The sequence below is a fragment of the Nerophis lumbriciformis genome, linkage group LG24, assembly GCF_033978685.3.
Source record: "Nerophis lumbriciformis linkage group LG24, RoL_Nlum_v2.1, whole genome shotgun sequence".
Lineage (NCBI taxonomy): Eukaryota > Metazoa > Chordata > Actinopteri > Syngnathiformes > Syngnathidae > Nerophis > Nerophis lumbriciformis.
In genome coordinates, this window is record NC_084571.2 from 28,497,152 (window position 1) to 28,508,556 (window position 11,405).

At 38.5% G+C, this 11,405-nt stretch overlaps 1 long non-coding RNA gene across 1 annotated transcript; it reads right to left on the reverse strand.

Annotated features, from left to right (window-relative positions):
• Positions 1 to 229: 229 nt before the first annotated feature.
• On the reverse strand, positions 230 to 9,728 carry LOC133620636 (uncharacterized). The gene is made up of 3 exons (XR_009817547.1): positions 9,632 to 9,728; positions 9,477 to 9,509; positions 230 to 793 (listed from the first exon to the last, which is right to left on the reverse strand). It is a non-coding gene; the product is annotated as an uncharacterized lncRNA (long non-coding RNA).
• Positions 9,729 to 11,405: the final 1,677 nt, after the last annotated feature.

Here is an 11,405-nt window from a genome sequence, read left to right on the forward strand (position 1 = left end):
TGTCAATATATTAGCCATACTGTACTGAGCAGCCAGGACAGAGACGTTGCGATAGGTTGTCATTATATTTTTCCCCCCTCTTTGCTATTGCTGGTACCCTTCACAAAAAAAAAAAGATCAAATAAAAATAAAATAGCAAATACATATAAATTAGAAATTCTTTTTTTACGTTTAAATTATCTTTTTTTTTTTTAAATACATTATTTTCTCTAAAATTAATGGACACCCTCCTCCCCCCAAAAAACAGAAGGAGCACCAATGTAAAGAGCAAACGCACAATTATTTCTTAGGCAATTTCAATTTATTTTTTATGAAAATAGGTCTTTTAACATGCAATTCCAATGTGTACCATTTAAAGAATGTAAAAAGTGGATTTACATGTATTTTTAAAAGGCATAAAAAACATTTTTGTTTTCTTTTATTGAAACGCCACATGGGTGACTTGCTTCAGACACGTAAAGGGGAAAGAATGTAGCCTGGCATCCCAACAACACATCACATTGTTTAACGAACAAGCTGCCCCAACATGGACTTCAACTTAACACCTCTTTTAACGCCTGTGTCAACATCGGCTGCACAAGATATACACGGGAAATTATTGTTTGACAGTCAAAACCCTTGTGTAATTGATCTTGTATGTATTGCCGCTTACAGCTTTGTAATAAAATGGACTTGCAACAGGTGCCTAACCTTAAATGTCCCATTCTTGACAGGCGTGAAGGACTTTACTGTTGGAGAGTGACAGCCTTATCTTCAGCAAATATCTAAATATGTGCCAATATTGAAGGTATATCTGCAAAATAAAATGCGTTGAGAATGAGTGAGCAACAGCGTCCCTCCTGCTCAGTCTAGTGGTGTGCCCTATTTTTTTCCTCTAAAAACGCGACAAATCCTATTAATCAAATCCATGACAAATGACAGTCAGTTCATCAATTATCAAACAAGATTTTCCTATTTGCGGGAAAGTTTACCGTTTTTTTGTCGCACAATGCTTAACTTTTTCAACATAATGTCACTTAAGCCGGATTGTACTGACCAGCCAGGACAAAAAAAGACACATTTACTTTCTAAGGCAGGGGTCCCCAAACCGAATCCGTTTTTCAATTTTTTTTATTATTATTTTTTTTTTTAAATTTGTCCTTTCTTATCCATTTTCTACCGCTTGTTACTCTCGGTGTCTTCTAGCCCAGACCTGGGCATTCTGCGGCCCGCGGGCCACATCCGGCCCTTTGTGCGTCCCTGTCCGGCCCGCGTGAGGCCAATCATAAATTACAAAATAAATTTTAAAAAGCATCTATGTCGAGTGTGCAATACAACGGTGCTGCTGTTATTTTAAAAAGCGCTATTTGTATTACTTCCGTGTGGACGTATGCGCGTGCGTGATTGTGAGTGAATGTGAACAGCTGCAATCACAAATTACAAAATAAAGTTGAAAAAACATCTATGTTGTGCGCGCAATACAACTGTGCTGCTTTTATTTTGAAAAGTGTTATTTTTGGGCGTATGTCCGTGTGTAACCTGTGAGTGAAGGTGCATAGCGACAAGTGATGCACGGTTTACACCCGAGACGCTAAAAAGAGAAAAGTTGATGACGAATGGCGTGTTTTCAACAAGACATGGACTGCCAAGCAACGTTCCCTCTAAGGTGCGAGCCTGCGCAATTGCGCACTACTCAAGCGTCCTCTGCGCACAGCAAATATATGCCGCGCACCAAATCAAACCCATCTGAATTCTAAACAAAATAAACACATTTATTCTGTGCAATTTTGCAATGCAACTTTGAGTGACAGTGATAACAAGCGGCCCAAACGGTGTTCGTCAACACCGTTCAATTATTGTAACGTCTATCGAGATGCTTCGAGGACAGGAATTATATCGATCACTTTATTGAGCAAAACTGTTTATATTCGGCCATAACCACACCAAAAACATGAGTAAAAAAACTTCTATCTCGAAAAACTAGTCATTTTCTGCCGTACAAACCAGGCCAAAACCAACTTGTCATCTGTCACCAACACGCATACTACTAAACCACTGGTGCGTTTATTGCCACACAAAAAGTCGGACAACTCAAACACCACACAAAGTTACACTATGACTCATCAGTCATACGTGTGCTTATTTTACTGTCATTTATTATTAATGTTAATTTATTGATATTAATCATGGAATGCTGTTACTAGAGAAAGCTACAGGAATGCACACTTCATCCTATGCTTACATTTCATTGTGCAACATGAGGATGTTTAAGGGGAACTAAATGTGATCTCTGAAAGGGGTACAAATGATTTCCAAAGCAGTGCTTTTGGTATAAAGTTTAGTTAGGTTAAATGAAAGTATTATTATTATTATTATTATTTATCTTACGGTATATATCAAAAATAATATTGAGTAACATATAATTGAAATATTGTCGATGTGGCCCTCCAGCAGTGCTCGGGTTGCTCATGCGGCCCCCGGTAAAAATGAATTGCCCACCCCTGTTCTAGCCGCTCAGGCAAATCATAATATCTAAAAATGCATTTTCCCATCAGTAACGTGACATAATCGCGCTCAGAATATATATATATATATATATATATATATATATATATATATATATATATATATGTCTTAATAAGGTTATCCAAAAAATAGTGCTCGATACCGTAGTAGAGCGCAATATATGTATGTGTGGGGAAAAAAAATCACAAGACTATTTCATCTCTACAGGCCTGTTTCATGAGGGGGGGTACCCTCAATCATCAGGAGATTTTAATGGGAGCATTCACATACCATGGTTTATATAGGGCACAGAGTGGGTGGGTACAGGCTGGCCTAGGGGCGTGGTGATTGGCTCATGTGTTACCTAGGAGGTGTTTCCGTCTATGGCGGCATGTTGTTACAATTTCGCTGCGCTTGTTGAGGGATGACAGGTCTGGACGGTAAATAATAAACAGTTTCTCTTTTAAGCATAGGTTGCATCTTTTATTACCACTATTGTAAGGTGTGCTGGATGCAAGAATTTGCCATGTTATTGAATATTCAACATTATTGTCTTTGAGGTCCCAAATGTGTTTGCTGAGTTCTGTGGTATTTCGCAGGTTTTTGTTCCTGAAAGAAGCCTTGTGATTGTTCCATCTGGTTTTGAATTCTCCCTCGGTTAATCCTACATATGTGTCGGATGTGTTAATGTCCTTGCGTATTACCTTAGATTGGTAGACAACTGATGCTTGTAAGCACCCCCCGTTGAGAGGGCAATCAGGTTTCTTTCGACAGTTACAGTCTTTGTTGGTTTTGGAGTCGCTCTGTGTGGGGGCCGACGGCTCATTTGCAATTGTTTTGTTGTGGTTTGAGATGATTTGTCGTATATTGTTCATGCAGCTGTAGCTCAATTTAATGTTGTTCTTGTTGAATACTTTTCTTTACTTTTCTTATATATATATATATATATATATATATATATATATATATGTATACACACGCACACACACACACACACACGTTCCGAGCGCGATTATGTCACGTTATTGATGGGAATACACGCACACACACCCACACACACACAGACAGGCAGTACAGGCCAAAAGTTTGGACACACCTTCTCATTCAATAGGTTTTCTTTATTTTCATGACTATTTACATTGTAGATTGTCACTGAAGGCATCAAAACTATGAATGAACACACGTGGAGTTATGTACTTAACAAAAAATGTGAAATAACTGAAAACATGTTTTATATTGTAGTTTCTTCAAAATAGCCACCCTTTGCTCTGATTACTGCTTTGCACACTCTTGGCATTCTCTCGATTAGCTTCAAGAGGTAGTCACCTGAAATGGTTTTCACTTCCCAGGTGTCATACTTTGATGCCTTCAGTGACAATCTACAATGTAAATAGTCATGAAAATAAAGAAAACACATTGAAATGAGGTGTGTCCAAGCTTTTGGCCTCATACATTATGTATGTGTATATATATATATATATATATATATATATATATATATATATATATATATATATATACACACACACCAAATTGTTGCCCTTGAGTCAAAAAGTTTGGGGACCCCTGTTCTAAGGTAAAGAAACAGCAAAGATACTGAAGTCTCACATGAGGAAAAGTTATTAATTTTAGTTCAATTGTTCTGTCGCACAGTGCAATGTACTACGTTGTATTCGGCTACTTTTCCTGCTGTGTGGTTTCTATTCCTCATTCCTCTGGTACCAGTCTGTGGTGGTGTTCCCCCCAAAAAATAAAAAAATGCCAAAGATAAAACAAAACATGCAGGAAAAATCCTGGGAGGTGAGAGTTGACAGATGAATTAATGATGTTAAAAGTGATATCACTTCAGCTTTATTGCAGAGTGCGACGCATGTACATTTATGTTGCAAAGGGTTCCATTTCATATTCTATGGTTATCTTCACATTTTGGTACACCTTTTGTGGGGGCGCCAAAGAAGAAACAGCCTACATTCAATGATAGCTAACGTTAGGAGCTGAACTCTGCCAAATCACTATCATTAGCGAACAACACACAAAGCTAATGCGTTTGTGTTATGTGTATATAATGCTTACAACACTTTGGAAAGTCAGCGCCCTTTAGACATTGAAATGAGGTACGCTATTTATCAATTCGTAATTTTTCGTACACTAATGTCAATAAAGTAACAGGTTTAGGCCCAATCATGTTTTTGGACACATTTAATTTCTTCCTCAGTCGCTCGGCAAATAAAAAAAAAATAAAAAAAGACGCCACCAATGAATACGGCTTTAGGCCGGGGGTGACAAACTCATTTTAGATCGGGGGCCACATGGAGAAAAATCTACTCCCAAGTGGGCCGGACTGGTAAAATCTCGGCAAGATCATTTAAAAATAAAGACGACTTCAGATTGTTTTCTTTGTTTAAAAATAGAACAAGCACATTCTGAAAATGTACAAATCATAATGTTGTTGGGTTCTTTTTACACTTACATGTTGCGGTTAATAGCATTCTAGCTTTATTTGTCGTTATTTGTACTTTCTGAATAAATGATGTGATAATGTTCATCAGTCAACTCATTGGTGTTAATTTTCAATCCATCCATCCATCCATCCATCTTCTTCCGCTTATCCGATGTCGGGTCGCGGGAGCAGCAGCCTAAGCAGGGAAGCCCAGACTTCCCTCTCCCCAGCCACTTCGTCCAGCTCTTCCTGTGGGACCCGGAGGCGTTCCCAGGCCAGCCGGGAGACATAATCTTCCCAACGTGTCCTGGGTCTTCCCCGCGGCCTCCTACCGGTCGGACGTGCCCTAAACACCTCCCTAGGGAGGTGTTCGGGTGGCATCCTGACCAGATGCCCGAACCACCTCATCTGGCTCCTCTCGATGTGGAGGAGCAGCGGCTTTACTTTGAGCTCCTCCCGGATGGCAGAGCTTCTCACCCTATCTCTAAGGGAGAGCCCCGCCACCCGGCGGAGGAAACTAATTTCGGCCGTTTGTACCCGTGATCTTGTCCTTTCGGTCATAACCCAAAGCTCATGACCATAGGTGAGGCTGGGAACGTAGATCGACCAGTAAATTGAGAGCTTTGCCTTCCGGCTCAGCTCCTTCTTCACCACAACGGATCGATACAGCGTCCGCATTACTGAAGATGCCGCACCGATCCGCCTGTCGATCTCACGATCCACCACACTGTTCCTCCTGAATTTTCAATCTATAAAGATAAAAAAAATATCAATATTTATACAGTTTGCTCATTTTCCTCGACTGGTGCACTTACATCATGTGGTTTATTTTTTTTTTTTACATATGTAGCATCATCTACAACAGGCCTGGGCAAATTAAGGCCCGGGGGCCACATGCGGCCCGTTGAGCTTTTCAATCTGGCCCGCCGGACATTCCCAAATAATTATTTTAGATCTTTAAGATGGAAACTGTAGCTGCCATTATGATGTGCAGTGATATTTTCTAATGAACTATACCAAGTATTTCAATGGTTGGAATCTGCGCTTATGGATGATATACCAGTTACTTTGGTAATCTAATTAGTTACTATGGTCATCTAATTAGTTACTATGGTCATCTACGTCACAGCAGCTCAGACGAGGCACCAAGCAGTGTGGGCGGGAAGCGTTTCCACAGACGCGGAAGGAGATTTTCATAACAAAGTTCTAAAGCTTAGTGATATATAGAATATAATAGAAAGTAATTTATTGATCCCTGGGGGGAATTCAGTAAATATCAGATATATCAGATTGTAGGTGGGTTTATTTTGTACCCTTCGCGTTCATATTTCACTGTTTGTTGCATTTTTGTTGCGTTTCACCTGATTGTAAAATATGTCGATCGAAAGGGGGTGTGGCGTTCATATTTTGTCAATATTCTGTGTTTTATCGTTCATAGAAAAATGTAAAATTCCATTACGTTTTTTAAGGCGGTCTGTCATAACGTTTTTAGCATCCAATCAGACATTATTGTGAGGTTTTGTACTAGTGTTCCTAAAAATAGATATACCGGCCCCCAGACACATTTTTTTCTCTAAATGTGGCCCCCCCTCGAGTCAAAATAATTGCCCAGGCCTGATCTACAAAGATACAAAGAATTGCGATTAATAAAAGTTCATTGTAATCTACTTTCCATACAGTATTCATCATATTCTCTTCATGTCTTATCAGGCTCCAGTGTTGATTGTTTTTACGTCAAGAGCTTTTATCCAATCAGAATTCAGCTAGCTTGTTGCCAGAACTGTATAAATTCTGCCGGATACAGTTGATAGACAGTTGTGATAGCCAATCAGATCACGAGTTGGTGACCGTAGCCCATCTAGGTAGCCTTACGCTAAACGTGACTGTGATTTGGATTTTCACTTGTCGCTCCCAAGTGAGAATCCAATCATAAGTTGCAATTTGCGAAAAGCAGGAAGGGCCACCGCAGACATACCCGGCCGGCCAACAGAGAAATCATCGGGGGGGTTTTAACTCACAAAGAAAAAGTTCAAATATTTTATTCATCTATTTTTCCACATTTAATATGTTCTTTACAATTATTTTCATTTTGACAGTACCACGTAAGGTGTGTTTTAAATGTTAAAAACGTGTGTCCTGGGCATGATGTTAAAGTGCATCCGGCAGTGGAGGCTCCTCTTTGGGGTCTTGGGGCACTGGGAGGTTAACCCCTTTACTACTGTTACCCCAGGTGGCCCTTGGCAAAGGCCTGGTACCTGACTGCCCCCTAGCCAGGGATACGGTGAAGACCTCAACGGCGGAGCAGGCGGAAGACAGTAGATTTAAGAACTACCACAACGGCTGCGATGGCGGAAGAAGGCTGCAGCAGAAAAGGGTCCCCAGTCGTCTTGGACTCCATGCCACTGGACCCTGATCCGATTCTGTCAAGGATTGTGTAGTGACTGGTCTGTGCACCAGTCTCCCCACGTTAAACTAAGTCACGCACAGGCATCCTCCATAAAGGGATACACCCCTACCAGGAGGATCGTCATACTCGTTTGAGTGACCGCCGATGATGATTTAAATGCTGACGCGGGTTCATTGATTTTAAATTGTACACTGTTGAGGTGATTCAATGCACAGTAGTGCGTAAATGTGTTTCTGTATAGTATTTCTCCAGCCGTGGTCATGTGGGGACATTAATTACGGTATTTTGAGGGGTATTTATTAAAGTCGGACTAAGTAGGACGTCACTGAAGGCCTAGGTGGGAAACGCACAGCCCGCCACTGACTGATAGTCATGGCTCCTCCCCCCGTCTTGTGACGTCACAACTGTGCGCCGTCCTTCCCACACTCAAGAAACACAATGGCAACCTTTTAGAATCCTGATTGTTTGAAAAATCTGGCAACAAGTGAAGTTATTTTATGTCCACATTAGGGGTCAGAATATTCAAATTTAGGTTAAAATTATGGAATCAGAAGTTTGTTTTGTATCATATTGTTGTTGAAATAAAGCACAATGGCAAACGCTGCTGGCTTTAAACATACTGAAATACTTATTGTATGTTTAGGTGTAAAAACATTAATTATAATACTTTCGCTTTACATTTACAAAAATAAGCGTTGTTAAATATTTTTTGTTGTTTCTTTGCCGTGAACCGCCATCTTTGTTAAAGTGCAACCTCCTTGCAGTCCCTTGTGTGCGAGACAGAGATTGTAACAATAGGAGCTACTGTTAAGATATGCGTTCCCTAGGAACTATTGTTTGTGTTGCAACAGGGGCATTATTCGGTGATGCACCGCAAATGGAGTAGAGCTTGTGATGTACTGTTGTGGACATAGACATCTTATAAGTAGACGCAACATTGGCTGATGTGACACGAGAAATTCGGCCGCCATCTTGAAGTGGTGATGAGGAGCCGGCGAGCAGCCTAAACTGACAGTTGACACGTAGAAAACAAAGATGCCGGGCTGGTGTTCAGCGTTTTCCTGCTCAAATGAGCGGAATGTTGAAAATAGGAATCGGGGGATTACTTTTCACAAGCAAGATTTAACATTGGTTGTATTTTGTGAAAAGAATATTATCACAGAGTTGAGAAGGAGCAAAGATCTTCAATACTACAGAAATCGGAGCTGCTAGCAAACAGGAGTTTGCTAGCAGAATTGAATTGCTTGTCAATTAAATTAATTACATTTAAAAATGTATAAGTCTTCAAATAACAATATTCAAATACTAACATTGTTGGGTAAGACAGATTTTGGTTTGATTCTGAATCCAGTGAAACAGATTGGTGGTTTTAGCTGGTATGTTTATGTTTAAGTATTTGGCAGACGCTTTTATCCAAAGCGACATACATAAAAAATACATATAAAACAATCACTGCAAACATTATCATTTAAGGGAAGAATGTAATACAAAATATCAATACAAAGTGTCAAGACAGAATAAACTATCTGCTGCTGCAGCAACAGAGCTACAGTCTATAGGTCCCTAAGATATATAGATATCTAATGTATTCATACATTGTTTATGTAGGATATACGCACGTATATATAACCTAATCATATTGTTTCTTCAACTTAAAAATAGCTGACCGGTTTTTTCCCCCCTTCTCTGGGATTATATTCCCAGTTTTGATCTCGGACGTCTGGTCACTTATATCATATAAGAATATTCTATTAGTGTTAAGCAAATTATGAATCATAAAACACGCCAAAATATGTGTTCTTTATCATAGCTACACGTATGACAAAAAACGCGTGAAAATCAGTGGTATTCAGTGAGGTAAAATTAATTGGACAGTTCATTGCTCCTGCCAAATGAATTGCATTTAGTGGAGCGGATCACCACTCCAAGATGGCGGCCCCGCGTCTCGTCAGCGCCATGGGGCAGTAGCGGTCGATGCGTTTGGTCTAAATAATAAATTCTGTAGTCCGTGTGTGATAGAGAACACACTTTTAAAACATTAAAAAATATCAGTGCGGACAAGGCTTTATAGTCTGACCAGTATGAGAAAGTTGAGGGAAGCTATAACAGAATGAAGATTTAGCGTGAGAAAACTACAAGCGATACCTCGTTTTTTTGTTGTCAATTCGGTCGGAATGTCTGAAAACAGAAACATGTTTTCCCATAGTAAACGAGGCACATCCAATTATGACGTTCTAGAAACCCAACATGCACAGAAATGTCGAATGAAATGGATTATGAACATTTGACATGACTTGTACCTTTCACTTGAGGGCGATGAACCGCAAGAAGGACGCCATGATAGCCTTGATTGTTCGGCTCGCAGTGTGGTGCGTTCACTGGCACTCTGGAAAAACGACCTCCAATGCTCAGTTTGACATTGATTGGACTACAGTGCTACTTTATGCTAAAAGTTTATTTTGGCTCTATGAAAGCTTATTTGGCAGCCGTTCTCTATTAAAAAAAAATAAAATAAAATGCACAGAGAAGGAGTCACCAAGAACCGTGTACCTTCATGTGTTCATTCTATTTCCAATTCTTAGATGCAAAACAAAAAACAAATATATGGCCTTTTTTCGATTTGTATTATACATGGCAGATTTTAAAACAAACAAAAAAGGGTGGATTTAAATTCAAATATTGCCATAAAATTGGATTGTGTGCTATTTTTATTTTTACAGATAAACACAAAAATAAATAAAAAATGTGCAGAAATGCGTTGTTATCTGTATGATGACAAATTGAACCGGAAGCAGTATTTTTAGGCATGTTTTTAGCACAATGGTAACATCTTTGTTCAGCAGGAGTCCTAAAAAACAAGTTTCGGACCATTTTTTCTATTTTCTTGTCTGAAACAAAAGTTGGACAACGATTTAATGACACTTTTTTATATATAGGATTCAATAGGACTCCTGATGTTACCGTTATGCTAAAAACTTGCTAAACGCAAAGGAAAGGCTAAAATACTGCTTCCGGTTTAATTTGTCATCACACAGATAACCATGAATTTTTGCAAATTTTTTGGCGTTTATCTGGAAAAAAATCTAATACATAAAAGTAAAACAGCACAAAATCCAATTTTATGGCAATATTTGAATGAAATTAAACCCTTTTTTTGTTTAAAAAAAATCTGCCGTATAAAATAAAAATCGAAAAACAGCCCTACTTTTATTTTTTAGAAGGAACGGAAGGTACACAAACCATTCTATTTCCAATTCTCAAATGCAAATTAAAAAACTAATTTCGGGCCATTTTTTCTGTTTTCATTTCTGAAACTAAATTTGGACAACTATTTAATAACACTTTTTAAAAACAACAATAGGACTCCTGTTGAACAAAGATGTTAGCGTTAAGCAAAAAACAAGCTCAACGTAAAGGAAAGGCTAAAATACTGCTTCCGGTTCAATTTGTCATCACACAACCACACATTTTTGCATTTTGGATGAACATATATTCGATTTTTTATAAAGATAAAAATCTGTAAAAGGAAAACAGCACACAATCCAATTTTTTAGCAATATTTTAATGAAAATCAACCCCTTTGTGTTGGTTTTAAAATCTGTCATATATATTAAAAATCGAAAAACGGCCCTAATTTTGTTTTTCGATTTGCGTTCCAGAATTGAAAGTACACAGACCTGAAGGCTTATTTGGCAGCCGTTGTCTACTTAAAAAAAAAAAAAAAAAAAAGCACAGAGACGCAGTCACCAACGTGTGTTTAATCGTACTAACACCGAGACAATGTATGCATTTTTTTTCTTGAGAATGTCAGTGTATGTTTTGGTCATTAAATGTTCATTTCATGAATTGAATTGAAAAACAAAAAGGGATTGGTTTATTTAAATTTCATTTTTAAATAAAAAAAAAAACTAAATTGAAAAACAACTTATTTTTGTATATAACAAAATAAAAATCAGTACAAAAAAACGGACCAAAACAGATGTTTTATTAAATTCTGTAGTTGCTGTTTTAAAGATGAGACTACTGATTGATCTACACCAGGGGTGTCAAAGTCAATGCCCGCGGGCCAGATTC